The following is a 19344-nucleotide window of genomic DNA, read 5'->3' on the forward strand; positions in this document are numbered from 1 at the left end:
AATGTCATTTAATCTACCGTTATACATATTAATTTTACTATTAACTGAGGCCTAAGAGCATTTCACAGTTCATTCTAAATTTATATACCTGAAATGGTAATTGTTCACCTTAGATTTTGTTGTTCTTGAGTATGTTCGTTTGATTTGTTCCTGAAAGGTACAGGCTGGTAGTTTGTTTCTAAGATTGGTGTTACTGGTATTTAGTTTTGATCTGGCTGGCACAGTCAATCCTGTTAGGATTCTCTGATGGTAAAAAGGGATTGAGTTTACTGTAGCTGAAATAATGAAGCAACTGTGAATATTTCAGAATATGTTTTAACACTGTAAAATGGAATGGCTGTAGGTTTATTGGATGTAATTATGTATGATGTTGCATTATGACAAATTCAGTGGATTCTGTGGAAGACTTGCTTTTTATTTTGATTGGTTCCTTGGATGCTGTGTGTCCAGCATGACTTATCCTCCCTTACAGAGGCTAAAATTACTTGTGTATTTTAAACCTATATAGCTCTCATTGATTTAGAAAGGCAAAACTCATGCTGCAATGTCTTGAAAATTCATCTGTATGTGATTTAGTTACTGTTACACACCAGTCAACCAAGCTGTTGTGGCTAACCAAGCCTACACTGTGGCTCCCATTGAAATGGTTAAGAAGTCTTTGTGAGTGTCATTAATGCTATTAAATAGTAATAGGGAGTGAGAGGCCTTGTCATCTGCATACTGGGCCAGGTTCCAGGGATGCCTGGAATTTTATTCTGATTTATTTGCTCTGACCCAATCACTAGAACTACTTATTTTTTAAAATGTGTTAAGTGTACCCTGACAGTGTCAGAATGAGGATGTGACATTTCGAATGACAAGTTGCTGACTTCTTTCAGCTTGAACATGGCTTTAAGGGCAAAGTCAAAAGACATTTACACTCAAAGGAGGTGTAGTCTTTCTATATTACTTCTTAGGTTGTTGTCTTTGCTTTTGTTCGGAGGACTTCTTAGATAATGACCAAAAGTGATTGCATATCTGTCTGTCTAGAGACTAATCAATCAGGTTTTCTGGAAGATCTGTAGGATTAAGAGGAAGCCACAGCATTTCAAAATATTTTTAATAACTTTTTTTCCACATGAGAAATTAACTATACCACCTCATTTAAAATAACTAATCATTCATTTGCAGCATGGTGGTAACTTTTATTACATGGAAAGTTAGCAGTTTCCATTCCTTATTGGAAAGAAGATGCTTTTCAAGGCAGTGGGGAGAAAATTAAGTTTACCACTAGGTTTTCATTTGGGTTTGTTTGGGTTTTTTTTTCCCTTGGTTTCATAATGACTAGCATCAGTAACAACTCAGAGAAGACCTTTTTTATATCTATAAGCACTTTCACTTGCAAGGTTTACTGTTCTCTTTGTCAGTAGACAACAATCCTGCATTTGTCCACAACAGCAGAGCAAGATCTGCCAGCTGCTATGACATGGGAAGATGTGAGGCCTGACAATTTTGTCTGAACTTCAGTACATTATATTGAAAAATCTTTTCCACTGTCTATACTGGCATCCAAAGGTCTCCTGCTGTGAAAATATTGTTAGCAGTGGCTTTGAATTTTGGCATTAAGAAGTTTGACATTTTAAAATTTGGATTTCAGATATTTAAATGGATTATTTGTGATGTCTAGAGCAAACATGTTTCTGGGCTTGAAATAAGTCTTATTGAAACGGAACTAAATTCCACTGAAAAGTGAACATGTAGTTAGTGGAGGGGGGATCTAGATGATCTTTCGAGGTCCCTTCCAACCCCTAGGATTCTATGATTCTATGATCTAAAGTTCTCTGGAAAAAAAGGACTCGGGGCTCACATAAGCTACTGATTAAGGTTCCGTGCAGAGCCCAACAGTAGCAGATAAATTCTTGGCACAGAGGTTTGCATTTAATTTGGGATCAACATCACAAAATGCTTTGAGGCTTATAATTTTTCCTAAGACACTTATGGGGCTGAATATGCTATAAGAAACTTTCTTTTTTCTCTGCATGTTTTTCTTCATTTCAGTTTCTTAAGTAGGCAGCTGTCAAACTCAATCCGTTTCTGTAGTTGTGTGTTCACAAAATAATCAAAAGTACATTAAAATACTGAAAGTATTAACACATGTAAAAGCAGAGCAAGTATTTCTATTTAATATCTTTGTCAATGATCTGGACAAGGCACTCGAGTGCACCCTCAGTAGACAGCAAGTCATCTGCACCCTTGCAGATGACACCAAATTGGGTGGGAGTGTTGATCTGTGTGAGGGAAGGAAGGTTCTACAGAGGGACCTGGACAGGCTGGATTGATGGGCTGAGGCAAATTATATGAAGTTCAACAACGCCAAGTCCCCAGTCCTTCACTTGGGTCACGGCAGCCCCAGGCAACGCTATAGCCTTTGAGACAGTGGCTGAAAAGCAGAGCAGAGGAAAAGGACCTGCGGGTGTTGGTCTACAGCTGGCTGAATATGAGCCAGCAGTGGCCAGCCAGGTGGCCAAGAAGGCCAGCAGCATCCTGGTTTCTATGAGAAACAGGCCAGCAGAAGTAGGGAACAGATTGTCCCCCTGTACTCAGCGCTGATGAGGCTGCATCTCGGGTACTGTGTTCAGTTTTGGGCCCTTCACTACAAGTAGAAAGACATTGACGTCCCTGAGCATGTCAAGGGCAAGGAAGCTGTTGAAGGGTCTGGAACACAAGTCTTTATGAGGAGCAGCTGAGGGAACAGGGATTGTTTAGTCTGGAAAAAAGGAGGCTGAGGGGAGACTCCCTACAATTACCTGAAAGAGGCTGTAGCTGAGGCGGGGGGTGGTCTCTTCTCAAAAGTAACAGGTGACAGAACAAGAAAAAATGGCCTTAAGTTGTGCCAGGGGAGGTTTAAATAAGATACTGGGGAGAATCTCTTTATTGAAAGGGTTTTTAGGCACTGGCACAGCCTGCTCAGGGAAATGGTGGAGTCACCATCCCTGAAGGTATTTTAAAGATGTGTAGATGTGGTGCTTAGGGACATAGCTCAGTAGTGAACTTGGCAGTGCTGGGTTAACAGTTGGGATTGATGATCTTGATCTTGAAGGTCTTTTTCAGCTAAAATTATTTTATGACTGTATACTTATTAATCTAATTCTTTACTTACCTATTTTTACTTAATTTATAATACAGTTGCTGATACAAAAGCGCTGTAAAAGCTTCAAGTTAATTAACCTTTTTTAAAAAAAGCATATTTCAAAGAGCAGCTGTGAATCTAAATGAGCTTCAAAGTACTTTACAATGTGTCAAGTCTTCTCAAATCATAGGCAAAAGCTCTTTGCAGACTGAACATAAGAGCAAGCATAGTGACCATGTTGCAGCATGTGTTGATTCTTTCTACTTGTATCCTTGTGAGGGTGCATCTGGCTGTCTTGAGCCTGCCATTGCCAGAAAAGCTGACAGATGGGAGCAAGTTCAGCTGAGAGCAACTGAGGTGGTTAGTGACATGTGAAGAGGATGAGGAAACTCAGCATCTTCCTTTAATGTGGGCAAGAGGGCTAAAGGTGGACTTATAGTCGTACATTGTTTTAATGGGAATTACAGATAAGTTGGGGGAGGCATGCTCATCTCAGATGGTGAGCAGAATGACGAGAGAAGTCATAGGTTGCAACAAGGGAAATGCCAATTAGACATAAGGAAACAGTTCTTAGTGGGAGTGATAAGACACTGGAGGAGGTTTTACGGAAACCTGGTGGGATCTCTGTCTCTGGGGATTTTTCAGAATGTGGTTGGTAAAGGCACTGTGCAGCTGGCGTAAACCTGAAGTTAGTCCTGGTTTGAATAGGTGTTTGGATCTGTTGACCTCCAGAAGTCTCTTTCAACCTAAACTTTTCAGTTGTTCATTGAAAATTGAACTGTTTTTTATTGCAAAGTATTCCAGAGTTGTAGGTCCAAGTTGAGAAGATACTCCAGCTCAATATTGTTTTGTCAGGGATGCTTTTGGAGGTAGTTTTATATTATATCATTCCCGTCTGTTTGCAACTGCTCAAAGTGAGACTAGTGCTTCCTAGAATGTTTCTACATGTTTCTTAGAAGTGTTTTGGGGGTGTTTTTACTTAAGTCAGATTTTAGCTACAATATTTTGAAGTAGTGTTTTGGGATAGGGTGAGTGTGAAGGGGGAATTAATTAAATTGTTTTGGTAAAACTTGAGATTACTGTTTTGCTTGAGTGCATGCAAATGTTAACTAAAGAACAATGGAAAATAATGAAACTTCAGGAAGAGTGTGATGAAAGTCACCTGTGGAGTCATTAATCTGAATGAGCACAGTTCTCTTTTAAAAAAACTTATTATGATTATGAAATAACTATGTATTGCTATAAAATTATTTAAATTATAAATTTAAACTATCATGTAATTATTAAAAAATTATTTTTCATGCATAATGTTTTTGCCATAAATCATTCTCTTAGTTTGACAATCTGAATTATAAGAAGAGTTCTGTTTGTCACAGAATCACAGAATCTTAAGAGTTGGAAGGGACCTCGAAATCTCATCCAACCCCCCTGCCAAAGCAGGATCACCTGGAGTACATCACACAGGAATGCGTTTTGACACGTTACAATCAGTATCATTACCATCCTGGACCAATTATTTTAGTTAATTGTTATTTTTAGGTACGTGGAAAGTAAAGAGAATACTTGAAGTTACTTTTTAGATTCCTTGTGGCTTTTTGTGACATATGCATTCACTACTTGGTAAATGCCAGGGAAAGTGTAATTTCATCACTGAGCCACGTTTGGTAAATACTAGTTTTGTGGGGACAGCCTGTTCTGTCCCTAGGGGAGAAGCTTAATGCCAAAAGTTAAAAGCTTTCTTACTCATTTGGTTCTCTATTTTGCTCTAGACTACTTAAAAACGGGTATGTATTACTTGTGACATTAACAGCATCTGTATTTGCTTGATTTTTTTGTAGTGTTTAGTACATTTTCAAGTTTAGTACATTTTTCAAGTATACTTTCTCAAAATGTAGCTAAAACGTTACTTTTATTACATATTTTGATAAATTATTTTGCAAAACTTTCTCTAACAGATGATCAGTGAAACATTAAAATCTAATGGGATGCTGTTCTGGATTGGTTTGGTGGGTTTTTTGGTAGCGGGGGAAGGGCCTCAGGGGTGGCTCCCATAAGAAGCTGAGAAGCTCCCCCTGCTCCAAACCCAACCAAGGAGCCATTAGAGGGACAATAGATGTGCCTCTGCGATTAACATATGAAAGAACAGCGGGGAAGGAGAGCCGTACTGGTGGTCGATGAGGAAGAAGGTCCCCTAGCAGAAGTTTCCCTGCAACCCATGGCGAGATGGCAGCTGTCCCTCTGCACTCATGGAGGAACGTGCTGGAACATTCCCTGAAGGTGCCAGGAAGGGTGAACTTGGCCAGTGGACTTGGATTTTGTGGCCACGGGATTTGCTGCCAGTGGACTCTGGACTTACGCAGCTTTGGAAGACCCTGGCGCCAGGGGAGTTTGTTCTCAAAGCAGCCTGTGACTCTGAGAAGCCCAGGCTGGAGCAGCTCCGGACCTTGTGGGAAGGACTCATGAAGGAGAGGTTTATGGAGGACTCTATGCTATGGGAAGAGACCCTGAGGGGAAGCAGGGAAGAACAGTAAGGAATCCTTCTTCCTGAGGAGGATGGTGCAGCAAGAACCACCAGCCTGTGAAGTGACTCTAAGCCCCATCCCCTTTCCCCCTGTGCTGCTGGGGTGATTTGGGCCCAGGAAGAAGGGAGGGGTAGGGTAACATGTGCAAGCACTTGTTGTGTGTGTCCTATGTGTGTTTATTAGTGTGAAATTAAATTGTTATTTTTTCCCCAAGTTGAGTCTGTTTTGTCTGGGACCTTAATTGGTGCAGAACCCTCCTTGTCCTTTGTCTCAACCCATGAGCTTTGTCCTCCTCCTGCCAGAGTGTGTGTGTGTGTGTGAGAGAGAGAGAGAGCTGAGTGAGGGGCTCTGTGGCTGTTCCTTTGTTGTCGTCAATCTGCTACAGATGCCCATAGCCTTTTGCTGCTCAGCAACTGAATATTTTTCTGAAGTCTGATATATATGAAATAGAACTGTTTGTTTTGTTGTTTGATGCTTTATTTGAAAGTCCAAACTTCCAGTTTCTTTGTAAATTGTATATTTTTTGTATTATTAGCTAGTCTTCCACAGCTTATTTATTCTGTGGGTAAAGGTGAAAGCACCAGCTAAAAGCTTTCTAAGTATTACATTTGTTTTCCTTCCACTTGACTTGTAAATAAGAACAAAGTACCTGTCTTGCTAGACATATTTTTAAAAACGTTCCAAAAGCTTCTTTTTTTGGCACTAAGTAATGTTTTTTTTCTCTAGAGACTAACATCAGGAAGAAGGCAAGCATTAGCATTCTGTGAAATAGTTTTTCATCTTCAGATCATAGTTCTGAGAATTTTTGCTGGCATAGCTACTACCAGCCTGTATTGCTCCAGCTGGCATAAGCATTAGATTGGCAGAGTGATGAACAAGGCTGGGAAACTGATTAAGGTTAAAATTAACCTAGCCCCCAGAACAATGAGATTACTAAGTAGACTAAAATGTATTTTACATAAGTCTGGTTTTTTTCATACAGGTAATTGCTCAAGGGAGAGAGAGGAAGTGCCAGCTGAGGTACTAACGGAGAGGAGGAAAGGATCTTAACTCTTGAGAGAACCAGGACCTCAGACTGTCTTAAGTGCCTCTTGTCCATCATGCCATGCCTGGTATAAATGTACATAAATTACCCATATGAATGATTTCTATATTAATGTTTCATAAAAACTTTGATATACCAGGAGTTATAGTTCCACAGTGTAATCTTAATCGGTTAATTAATGATACTGAGTTACAAATACTAGACAAACAACTTAAAATTAATTTACATCTTCACTGAAATATGAATGAAAGGATTTGGTTTGTTGTAATGAAGGCTTATACTGGTTGTGAATTCAGTGGCTTGAAAAACAAAAACTTGTGTGGTGATGACTAGAAGTTGTGTTGGTGTCGTGAGTATACATGACAACTAGAAGGAAGTAAAACAGCTTCTTCGTCTTGTAACACAGTGCACTAGAAGTCCAAACATGCAGCTGTAGGTCGGTGATGATACATTTTACTGCTCTGAGTAATAGCTTTTGTGTAAGTAGGATCACAAATTCCACCATCAGAACTTCACACTGTGCTTGCATGCAATGTATAATCCATATTTTTACATAAAGGTAACTGTTTATACTGTATAGGAAAGAACACTGAAGGTGATAAGTGATTATTTTGCTTCGAAATCATATGGTTTGTATTTTGCAATAGCTTTCAGACTTAAAACTCAGCTGCACAAGCTACCCTTGGTATCTTTTTACTTTCCTCTGAGCAGATAATTTTTCTAAAGCCAGTGGTACTCCTCAGAAATTGTTTACTTCTAACAGTTTTCTTTTGAGTGGTGTTTTGTATGACTCAGACATTCTCAGAGTATGTGAAATCACAGTGATATGCTACATGAATGTGGCTTCAGCAAGCTGAATTGTTTTTTTTTTGTGCACATTGTATACCAGTGCTGACTGCCACAGATATGAGAGGCCTTGATATAAATGTTTGCAAAATGTTAGTGTTCTTCTCTAAGTGCCTGCTTAGCACATGGGGAATCAGAGATTTTGACCCTACGAGCTGGAAAAATTTTGTTTCACAATCTAGAATTGTTGCTATACTTTAAAATGAGATCAGCAAAGAGATTACATTGGTAAGACTATTTGGAAGATACCGTTCAGAGGTGTAGTGTTTCCTCTAGTGAAATATGAAAGAAAGATGATGAATGAACTGGAGTACGATAAGAAGAGAGAAATCATTTCTTTGGTTGTGTTCCAATGTGTTAAAAATGAGAGTGTGCAGTTCTATTCCTGGCGTTACTGTGAAGTCACTGCATGGTGTTAGCCAGGACTTGTGATGTGTGTCATTATATGTCTCGATTGTGATGTTACTGAATATTTTTATTTCCCAGAGCTTGATTTTTTTTTGTTTTTTGTTTGTTTCTTTCTTTTATTGGTTGGGTTTTGTGTTTGTTTTTGTTTGGTTTGATTATTTCAAAAGCAGTGTTACTTCATGTGGGTATTTATTTAAGGTCTTTATTGAGTTACTTCACCATAATATAGTCTGCTCTGCAGCAGATATATTAATTGTTGAACACTACACACCAATTTAAGATACAAATGAGGAATAGTTAAAAGCAAATTGTACTGTTTGTGGAGTTTGGCTATCATTATATGACTGAACCACCCTTAAATTCATAACTGATGGAGAGATCACAACTAGATTTAATTTACCTTTGGTATAATCATACCTTTTTGAGGCCTTTTATTCAGTTATTGCATTGTTTGTAGAATATAATGAGCAGTACATAACATGGCTGTGAGGGCAAAGACCCAGCAGGAATATACTTCATAGGAATTTTATTTCCTGTAGTAGCCTTACTGTAGCAGAAAATGAGAATTTGAAGTAGTAGTAGTATTCTAATATACCTATTGTTAGGAGCTAACTTTTTTAATTTAGTAATGAGAATTCCTCACACTAGTGACTTTTCTTGCTTGCCTTGTGAAATGTTATCGCATCTCATTGACTGAGTTAGAAAGTTAATATACATTTCCCTTCTCATTGTATGGCTTGAGGAGATTTTGGCACTGTGTCATGATGACTGTATTTAAAAACATCGGCATCAGTCTTGCTCTTGCTGCAGTAGGAACAACCCTTAGAACAACATAAAAAATGAAGGATGGAGAAAAGATGTCTGGTTGACTCTATTCTGGGAAGGTTACAAAGAAAACTAGAAGATTCTTTTAAGTCTTATAGCAGAGATCATAGTTCCTTCTAAATCAGTTTTCCAGACATAGCATTTTTGTTTCTCCAACATCTGCTTACGGCTAAAGTTAGCCCTCTATCCTTTAAGTTCCCTTACGGTTAGTTATATTTCATCCTCAGTGAGAAGATTCAGCTGTCAACTTTAGACAGCCACTTGCCACTCCTATTGGATACTTGCCCCCTACTGTGGGGCTGTACCCTGCACACCTGAATTGGTTTCATCTGCTTGTCTAAACCACAGCTAAAATTACCTCCTTGTCTGGTTTAATCAGATTCAAGAGGCATAAAAGTAACAAGGAAAAAAAAATAATAAGACCATACATGCTGAAGGCGAACATTTTCCAAATAAGAACACCTAAGTTTTGATTTGAATCTGTCAAAGGTGTAACTAGTTCTGAACTTGAAATGTTCTCACTTTTATTCTTTATATATTCATGTAAGCATTTGAGTACTAATTAAAAAAAAAAGGGGGGGAAGAGAAAAAGCAGTGAGGTGTGGAAGAAGAGGATAAATCATAGCCTATATTTTGGAGTTCAATGAAAATACTTTTTATATATGGCAGCTTGGCTTTTCTCCCTCCTCCTCTTCCCCTCCACCCCATGCTGACTATGTCAGCTTTTAAAAGATGAGACCAGGTTTTGTTGGAATAGGATTTTTAAGCAAAAAATGGAGACTGACTTAATGGAATCAGGAAAATAATTATAATAACTTTCTCGTAAAACCAGGAACTGACCTGTACCTTCTGTATGCCTAAATGAGAGGGATGCAAACGGTTTGTAGTTTTTTCTGTAAACTAATGTTTTGCAGTCAAAGTCACAAGAAAGCTTCATCTTAATTTTTTAAAATATTGGGGTGAACATTTTTGTTTCAGAAAATCTCATTGGCAATAGCATGAGGTGTGCTATAACAAGATTTTAGGCCAATATTATAAGCAAGCTATTTCTTTATGGAAAAATAATGCATGGATTAGAAAAGAACACAGCATATAATGTGAATGAGAAAATAGTTGAAATACCTTGTTAGTATCAGGGTTTTTGGGATTATGTTTTTCTAATACTAGTGTTTGCATCAACTGCTATATAGCCTGACCTCAGCAACATTGTCTAATTGTAGGAAAATAAAATTCTTAAGGCCTTAATGCATTGTATTTTGATGCAGTTTAAGTAATTCCAGTTATCTTTGGTTTGAATGTCACTGATTCAGATTGATGGGTTTAGGTCTGAAGCAGCCTTTAAAGATCTTATAGTCCAAGACCACTGCTGTGGGCAGGGACATCTTTCGTAGGATCAGGTTGCTCAAAGTCCCGTCCAACCTGTACACTTCCAATGAGGGCCATCCACAACCTCGCCAAACAACCTGTTCGATTGTCTCAATGCCCACAGGATAATGCAACTTCATAGCGTTTTTTAGGGGTAATTGCTTTAGTATCGATATGAAACATAGGAACAGTTTTCAAATACCAGTCCAGTCATAAGCAAAGCTACCAAAAGATTAGCTTACATAATGAAAGCTTTTTCGTTTGTAATGTCGTTGCTGGCTTCTGCATTTAATTGCCAAAGTTCAGGTATTTGCCTCAGTACAAAGGCTTTCCAGAGCTTCCTGCTGTGAACTGAGTAACCTGAAATACATATTGGAAATTGAACTACTAGGCAAACAGCTAAAATATGGCACAAAAGGGCTTGTCTTTTTATGTTCTCGTATGACTTTTGAAGAAATACGGCCGTACTCTCAGTGGGAACACATTAAAAGGGCACAAAGTTCACTTTCAGACTTTCCACTGTTGTGGAAATGTGACAACAGGATAATTTTACATCCAACCATTGTAGGTCACTTAAAAAATCCAGCAAAAGCATTATATGCCCAACACATAACTTAGCATGGCACTCCTTTAGCCCTTCGTGTGCTTTCATTTTTGAAATTAAGGCTTTTTCCCAGAGGCTTTTAAATTGAAAAATCAGTTATTTCAGTTTCAAACCAGTTGTGTTTGAAGTGCCTCTGATAGTCTTCACAATGGGAAGGGTGTAGGAACAGTAGTTTTACTTAGTTCTGAATTGAAGCAATGACATTTCTTGCTGTTCTATTTAGAATGAGAGCTAAGATATGTGCAGCAAGCTATGCATAACTTTGATTTGTGAGAAACTTTGTAGCAATGGTGCAATAGATCTTTACAAATGGTTATGTTAAGGTATCATACATTGTTTCACAGGAGCTGTTTGCTCATCAGCATGAAACCCAGCCATGGTTCTTTAGCTAAGTATTTCAGTGTGGACTTGATTCTCTTTGTGCTTTTTAAAATCAAATTTCAAACTATTTGAATTTTAAATTTATTTCTCTGGTTATTCATATTTCTGTCTTCTAAACTTAAACTTTTTATGTATAATTTTGAAGAGTTTTACATTGAGGAAGCCTGAGATATTCCTGGTCATGTGATCTTTAAAGAAGAAAAAGCATAATCCTCTTCCTATGTGTCACCTCCTATATGGTAATGTCCCATGATGGCTGTTCAGGTAGTAGTAAGGTGTATCAGTCTCTCCTGAAAGGTTCAAAATTTGCTTGTGTGCTTGTTTTATTTTGAAATGGGGAAATGGCTGTCAGAAAGTACTGTGAAGTATCTAGGGTTATGACTCTAGAAATTATTATTCTTGTTTCATCATATGTCTGTATCATTTAAGGGAAGATTTTTAAATGAAGTAAGGGCTTAGCGAGTGTAAGGTGAATCTTACCTGAATTCAGTGAAACTGCCATGGGGCTAATGACTCCAGAGTTTGGACTGACAGCTCTGAAGCAGCCAGTCATGCTGGACTGTGGTTTTCGGTGGTGGATCCAGAAGTCTTAAAGCTCTGCAGCTCCAGGTCTCACTGGAGTGTGGTTTCATGCTATTGAGAGTGTGTTCAGAGCCAAGAGGTTTTGAGATGGGCTTCTGTATACTTAAGCTACAGGGTAGTCCCCTTTGGCCCAGAGTCAACTGTTGTAGAGGTTCTTGAAGCTTTTGAATGAACTTGTCATTCACGTCTGTTTTACTGCTGCTGTTGGCAGTAAGTTACTGGCAAGTTCCCTGAATATCTACAGGTTTTTTTAGAGGACAGCTTGTTCAAGGAAGACTTTGATATGATTTTGACTGAAGTCAGATACAAAAGTGGGAGCTTTATGAACTGCTCTGGAGCCAGCTCTTTTTAGAATTCTCTACAGTTCTGTGTGTAGAGTAGTGAGTAAAATTAATGAAAGCAGAGGGATAGACATAAACTAATGCTTTCAGGTGCTTGTTACCATACTTATTACCATGGTCATAACCAGTATGTACAACAGGCTTTGTTTCACAAGCTTCACACTTTTCTGACTTTGAGGTACTAAGGACTTTGTTGACTATTCGATTCTGGCTGTGTTGCAGCTTCTACCAAGCTATCTCCTACTCAACAAACTAGGAAGTAGTAAGGCATTGGCAAATATTTCATGCTAAAAGTGGAGAAGGTGGGAGTGAGGGGTAGGAATAGGTGATTAAAGTTCCAGTATGCAGTCTTGTGGTATATAATAGGCCTGGTAATGCTTACAGGTACTGTACTCAGAACCCTCATTAAAATTCAGAATAGATCCTGGATTCATTGCAGTTAACAGAAACTATTGGCTTAATGTTCAGTGGCAGCCAGAAAAGCCTTCAGAGGTGTTGGGCATCATCAGAAAGATACTGAGGACATGAGAATAGTGTCATTTTGTTCCTGTGTAAAGCCATGGTGAGCCCTTCTCTTGAGTATGGGTGCTATGGTCCCTGTATTTTGGGGGGATATATTGATCTCACAGAAGATAGCAAGAAGATTTTTTTTTTAATCAAGATGTCAACTCTTGCCTTTCAAGGAAGGACTTAAAAGACTGAGACTTAGCAGTTTGGAGAGACGAAGGTTTTAGGAGGATTTATGAGTGAAGCTTAGAAATTCATTAAGATGGTGAGTGCATAACTGTTACCAAATCCTGCAACCTTAGAACTACGTAGCACTCAAAGCATAGAGCACAACTGGTTAGAATGAGTCTGAGGAAGATTTTGCTTTTTTTTATTATTATTACTTTTGAATGCACACAGTAGTAAACTTCTGGAATCTTTTGATGCAGAGTATTTCAGAAGCAGATGATTTCAGCAGGTGAAGAGAAGGAATTTGATTAATACACTGTCAGCAGTAAAAAGAGAGAGGTCTGTAAAGAGAATAGATGGGGATCTGCTCAATAATTTCCTTGATCACACAGTTGTAAATACTGAGAAGATGAGAGAAACTAACTACAGCAAGGCTCAGGCTTACATGTTGTTCCTGAATATTGCTTTTTTGCCCCTGTTGTGCAGACAGAACTGAGCTAAAACAACCATTCATCTGTCTCAGTGGGATATTTCTTACACTCTTATACTAGAGTGCATTGTGAGGATCTGTGGGAGACTATAGCATCTACTTAAATTTACACTAGCTGTTTAAAATCATCACTTCATTTTGGAAGGCTTTGAATTTTTTCCATTTGTCAGTCATCAGTCAAAAAACAGATTTGAAAGGAAATGTAATCAAGCTAATTGAAGAGAAAAAGAACAAGCTTAATTAAACAAATACTCTGTGCAGATTATGTTACTGTTTTCAAACTACTTTTTAATAACGGCTGGTCAGATGGGTCCATGTTTTCCTGCCTCTTTTTCTGATTGACATTTTTTTTTCCAAGTTCTTTTCTCTTTCTCTGAATTCCAGGGTAGTCACACTAGACAATAGTGCATGTTTTTCAAACTAACAATACCTTCCTTTAACAGTAGACTTCAAAGAGTGCATAGAGGATTATCTTTATGAAAGCTTTATGTTGCAGCCCTAGTAGAAATTTGAGGGTGCAGAAGGAAAAAATGTGAAAAAAAAAATAATACAGTCAGAGTTGGGGATGTGAAGATTAATACTTGCTACTTGAACTTTCCCTGAAGTAATGATAGATTTTTTTTTTTCATGCATTAGGAAACTGTCAAATGGAAGCAGATGCATAGAAAAGAAGCGAATAAATCTGCTTAAAGGCGGAGAGAATTGATTACCAGAGTAAAGTTGACATGAAGGATGCTAAGACTGGAATCTCAATGCAGACAGAATTTAGAGTTACTATGGAGTTCATGAATAAAAATACCATGACTGGGTTATAGTTCAATATTCACTTTTTCTACTTCATTTCCATATGTCAGCTTACAGTTGCCATGAAGCAGGTGGTATAAAACACATGCAAAGTGTATGGTTGCTTCTGAGGTGGAAAAAATGCCTCATCAAGATAAATTTATAAAATTCTGAGTTTTAAAAGTTGGAGTTTCATTAAAGACTGTATTTAAGATACACGTGGAATTCAGGCATATTGATTTTTATCTGCACATATATTCCCAGAGTAACTTAATGTATAGAGCCCTTATTTTCAGAGTCATGTGAATACCTAACAAATAATTGCTTGTTTTATAGCAATTAATTGCACTGTCACTGTCCTTGTCAGGGAATAAAAATGAGAAAAAATAACATGTTTAGATTTTCTTCTTGTGACCTGTTAATTTATACTTTATCAGACATTTGATTCTGAAAGGGACTTAACCTCTCTTCTTAACCTGAAGGCGAACTTCCGATGCTGTAAAGCTTTTAGAGGTTTTGGAATGACTGTGTGGACAGGAGAGTACATGAAAGTATTGCTCTTAAATGGTTGGGTTGGCCCTTGAGAATAAGCTTTGAAATAATTCAAAAAGCCTTCTCAACCATGTTAGAAGTGGCTTGCTTTCTTCACCTCTACATAATCTCCAGTAAGAAAGAATTGAAACCCTTCTTTACAAATTTCAAAGCTTTTGCATCCAGATTTCTGTTGTTCATGTGCTGTGCACAGAATACAAATTTCGAACTGTCTGCTATAACAGTAGCTTGAGGTGAACTTGGTAACTGTTGTGATAGATTTTTCTCTAGTGAAACCACAATCCTGAGGAATTATTTATAGTGATCTGAGAAACCTCATTTTTCAGGTGCTAATGTATGAGATTTGCCAACATAGTGCTGAGCTGTGGAGAAGTCTGCTGTGCTTTGGTACAATCCATGGAACGGCCCACAGTAAAGGAAAGTGGCCTTGTTTTTAATGAATTTTCTAGGGAAGGAAAAAAAAACAAACAACCAAACTTAAACCCAAATTATGTCAAATCACTTGATAGGGGGATCCCTTAATGTGCATGTTAGCATGGCTGACCTAGCAAGAAATAAACCAATTCACAGTTTAAAAAAAAAAGAAGTATTTGTGCAACATGAAAAAAGTACAACCCTAGCTAACTAATTTTCTTTGAAAAAGCAATTATGTATCTGCTCATCATTTCTAAGAAAATATTGACGTATTAAACCTCTTCACAATTCTGTTTTAAGTAGAGGTACTGGAAGGACTGTTGAAATGGTTCCGAATAGCCATGGAAAAGCTGGGTAATGTATTAGAAAAATGAAATTCTGCTAGGAATATTTTAATAATCCTGTTCCCGTAATCTAGGTCTTACACACTCATTAAAAAAAAATTAAAAGATCAGTGTTGTTTGTTAGTGTAAGCTTTTATATGCTGTTATTTCTCCCCTTACTCTTTTGCAATGAGACATGGGACCTTGGTAGAATGTTCTTGTTTCTGTATTTTTCTGCCTTTCTCAGTTACTCTGAATTTTAAGTCAAAAGTGTGTTCAGGCAGTCTGATATTTGACTCCATGTAAACATTAAAAGAGGTGTATTTGGGTTAGATAGAGGGGAAGCCTATTTCATTATTTCTTGCTGTTTAATTTCTAAATGTATTTTGTACTGTAGCTTTTTTAAGAATCATGCACATTTGGTTTTATTTTACTTGGGGTTTTCATTTTTCTTTTCTTCCTGACTACAAGGTGCAAGTTTTATAGTTAAAACTGTGCAGTCCTCCCTGGAGCTAGGAACTTACTTTTTAGTGAAGGTTGGCCTTAGGGGCCATGGTATCTCTTGACTTTTTTCCTATCCCCATTTGCTAGACATGTGAAGTGGGACCTTCCTAGTCTCACATGTAACAAGGACTTGCAGGTATAGGTGAGGAAGGAAAGGAAGGACTAATAGGTGTGGAAATCAGTATGTAAGTGATTGATGAGGCAGGTTGCAGGAGGTGAATATGGTGCTTAGAGTCTGATTTTTTAATTATTTTTTTCCCAAGCAATAAGGATACAAAAATTCTGTGGGAGAGTGTTGACACATAAAAAGGAGATAGACACTGGCAGTAAAATTTAAATGCTTGTTACTGTTATGCTTGAGATCCTGCTTAGGAGAGGTATTTTGTGGGTAGAGATTCATAAACTTGTTTATAATGTGGTTACCAGTCTTAAGTGTAGACCAGAGACATTGTTATGCTCTTGAAAGAAGTGCTAGCAATATCTATACTAGCCATACTGCATGTAATTCGGGCTGTTCAGTGTAAGGAAGTCCTCAGTGGAAAGTGACCTAAAGCTGAATTAGTGATATGGAGTAATCCATCAGGTTTGTGGTCTGGCTGAAAAGCAGGGTCCATAGAAGTTTTTTAATATTTGCTGTTGACCTGGTGCATGGGTAAGTGTTTGGACAACAGGAAAAAAGTAGCTAAATACACAAGGGAAGGTACTGCTCAAAATAGCATGAGGAGGGGAAAAAGGCAATTTTCCTTTGCTGGGCTCACCAGTGGATAGGTGAACAGTTCAGGAGAATTGGGGAGCTACTTAGTCCTGCTGAAGGAACCTGAGATAAGTACAGAGGGGTTGGGTGGTTGTTGGTTGGTTCTTTGGAGTGTTTTTTTTCGGTTGTCTCTGTAATTGCTTGTCTGTTTCTGCTGTCTTTCTGCACCTCTTGGATCCATTAAAAGAAATGCCAGAATTCCCTTGGCTGCTGTATCGACAGGCATTTCAGCAACCTCTGCTGGTCTTGCATTGCAACTTGTGGCATCTAATTTGCTGTCATTACAGCAGTCTTTTTATGCTACAAAGAAATGTCCTCTTGTTTCTGTATTCACAGCATCCATCTTATAAATATTTAGAGCCAGATTTATAAAATAAACTTCTAGATGTATTGCTTTTATTGCATTTTTACCTATGTGAATGATGTGAGCCAGAGCATTTTGTCTTCTATAAGAATTCAGTGACATGCAGATCAGATGTGGTCAGATTAAAGGTATGAAAAAGCATGGGCAGTGTACTTATTAGATGTAGCTGAAATATAAAGGCAGCTGAAGCAGTTTCATTGGTTGGATTTTGGGAAGGTGATGGGCATAGTCTTTACTATTGCAGTGTTCTACGTATTTCCAAAAGCTGTTCTCTTGAATTCTCAGACACCGTTTCCAGTGTGGTAGCTAACCATAAATGGGACTTCAGTTATAATAAGTGCATCATAAGTTCAACTGCAGTTTCTTGATACAGCAGTTATATTTGCACAGTTACCTTTGATCTTTCTTATGGCATGGACTGTATGTGAACTTGCAGTAATAAAAGATTAGTAATAAACGAGAACTACAAGTAACATTCTTGACTGTCAGCTGCTTTGTTTAAGATTTTGTAGGTATAATTACTTGATAAAATCAGTTTTGGCAGAATTTACTCTGAGAGACACTTACATTCCAAGTGTTTTGTGAAACATTAATGTGATACTAATGTTTGTATGGAAATACTGTCTCTAACCTGTTGAACTGTGCTCTGTCAGAAGAAAAGATACTTTAAAGTTTATTCATTTCTTAACTACCTACGGGTCCAGCATTGTAACAGCCTAATATTTGACATCTGAATCATATTTCACATTAAACATTCTTTGAGTTTTTTAATAATCATGATAAACAGTTTATTTTGTCTTGTATTCGTGGTTCTGAGTAGCCTTTGAGAGATGACGCGTGGTTGACTTTTGTATCAGTAGTTTTCACAGAATACAGCTTCAACAGGAGCTCCATGTTACAATTGCCAGGCCTTTTAAGTTATCTGGGGATCTTGGCAGTAGTCTTTAAAGGAACACAACTAATTAATTCTTCCATTTATTTAGAATTTCTGGCATAAGTGATCCCTAGAATCTTTGTTGTGCATGTCTCTTCAACAGTATAAAGTCACACTGAAGGTTTTTTTGAAATGCCTAAAAGCAGCAGTATGTATAAGTATTAATAAAAGGACATTACTACAAAAATATGTTGTACTGAACTCCAGTATTTTAATTTTCCTTTGTAAGTAAACTCTCACTCTGGTGGTTTTGGGAAAAGTTCTTCTCTGAGTCACCATTGCTGGATTTAATTTCTGCTGATAATTTCTTGAATAGTATTTTCAGTTTACTTCTGGAATGCTGTATTGCTCTTTTTTATGTCTGAGTCTCTGAATGAAGCCAAAATGCCACTGCCAGCAGTTTTCCTTACCTTCTGGTGATACCTTTTTCTTCTGCACTATATTACTGGCTGTCTTGGCTGTTCACTCTTGCATTTGTGCCTTTTATTTTTCCACTGGTGTATATAACTTTCTAACTATATTTTGGATGTCCTGCTGCCGGATTCTGAGTTCCATGGCTGACACCAGCACTATGTTTCTGTTTCTTAGGCTTGCATCTCTCAAATAACTTTGAATTCCTTTAGATTTTCCTCCAGCAAGATGTATACTGAGTCCATGTTATTGTTCCTTTGCAACATCAAGAATTGGAAAAAAAACTTTTAATGTGTGTACTAGAGAGGCCTCATGAGGCCTCCTGTTCTGCCACTCTATAGACTTCTTAGGGTTAATTTGAGTTTATTAACAATCTTTAAATATCTTTGAGCTCTGCATTTTTGAGTGATTATTGCAGTGAGACCTTAATATTGATATGATTCAAGTGCATTTTTTCATATGCTGCATTGTCAGTGAAGTCATATCAGATGCCTGTTGTAATTGAAACTGAAGTAGAAAAAAACCCCCTTTTTTGTGAATGTGATGTGTATACTGCCTACACCGTATACATATGTTTCTCTGTGAATGAAAATACATATATTTTCTCCTGTACCACAATAAATATAACAATGTTCCAGCATGTTGACATGTTTCCATGTGTACAAAAATTTCTTAGTAACTTTAGTAACATGATAGAGTAGATGTTGATTCTAGCTCTTCCTGCACTAACTGCATCCATCTTCTGGGTGCTAAGCCACCAAAACTGAAAAGTACAATAATAAATTAAGAATAAGCTATCTCTCAAGTGTTGCCTTCTACCAACAAATAATTGTACAAGCATTGGATGATGCCCCATGAGTCATTTTATGCCTCATGAAGATGCAGGAAAGCTTCTTTGCAGTACTACTTTGAATTTTAAAGTAGTTACTAGAATACTTTGCTGTTTTGGAGTAATAAATGGAAATTGTGGTCATTTTGTGTTTTATCAAGAGTATAGACACTGAAAAATGAGCTAGATACAAAATACCTTACTGAAGTGAAGTACTGGGGTGACTGTGGGGTGTTCTCCTGGTTTAAGTATTCAAAATAATGTGTTTTTTAATCTTTTATCT

General features: G+C 37.6%; 1 protein-coding gene across 4 annotated transcripts in view; it reads left to right on the forward strand.

Moving 5' to 3' along the window:
- The window catches only part of TAB2 (TGF-beta activated kinase 1 (MAP3K7) binding protein 2), a 68725-nt gene that overhangs the window by 26650 nt on the left and 22731 nt on the right, over window positions 1–19344 (forward strand). Inside the window, exons 1-2 of one of the 4 annotated variants that reach the window (XM_051614824.1) lie at window positions 5334–5761; window positions 6614–6751. The exons of 2 other annotated variants lie outside the window; for them this stretch is intronic. The gene's annotated coding sequence lies outside the window, so the exon portion shown is untranslated. Of the gene's footprint in view, window positions 1–5333; window positions 5762–6613; window positions 6752–19344 lie in introns of those variants that run through there. One more of the 4 variants, XM_051614822.1, reaches the window with a different exon arrangement.

The sequence above is a fragment of the Apus apus genome, chromosome 3, assembly GCF_020740795.1.
Source record: "Apus apus isolate bApuApu2 chromosome 3, bApuApu2.pri.cur, whole genome shotgun sequence".
NCBI lineage: Eukaryota > Metazoa > Chordata > Aves > Apodiformes > Apodidae > Apus > Apus apus.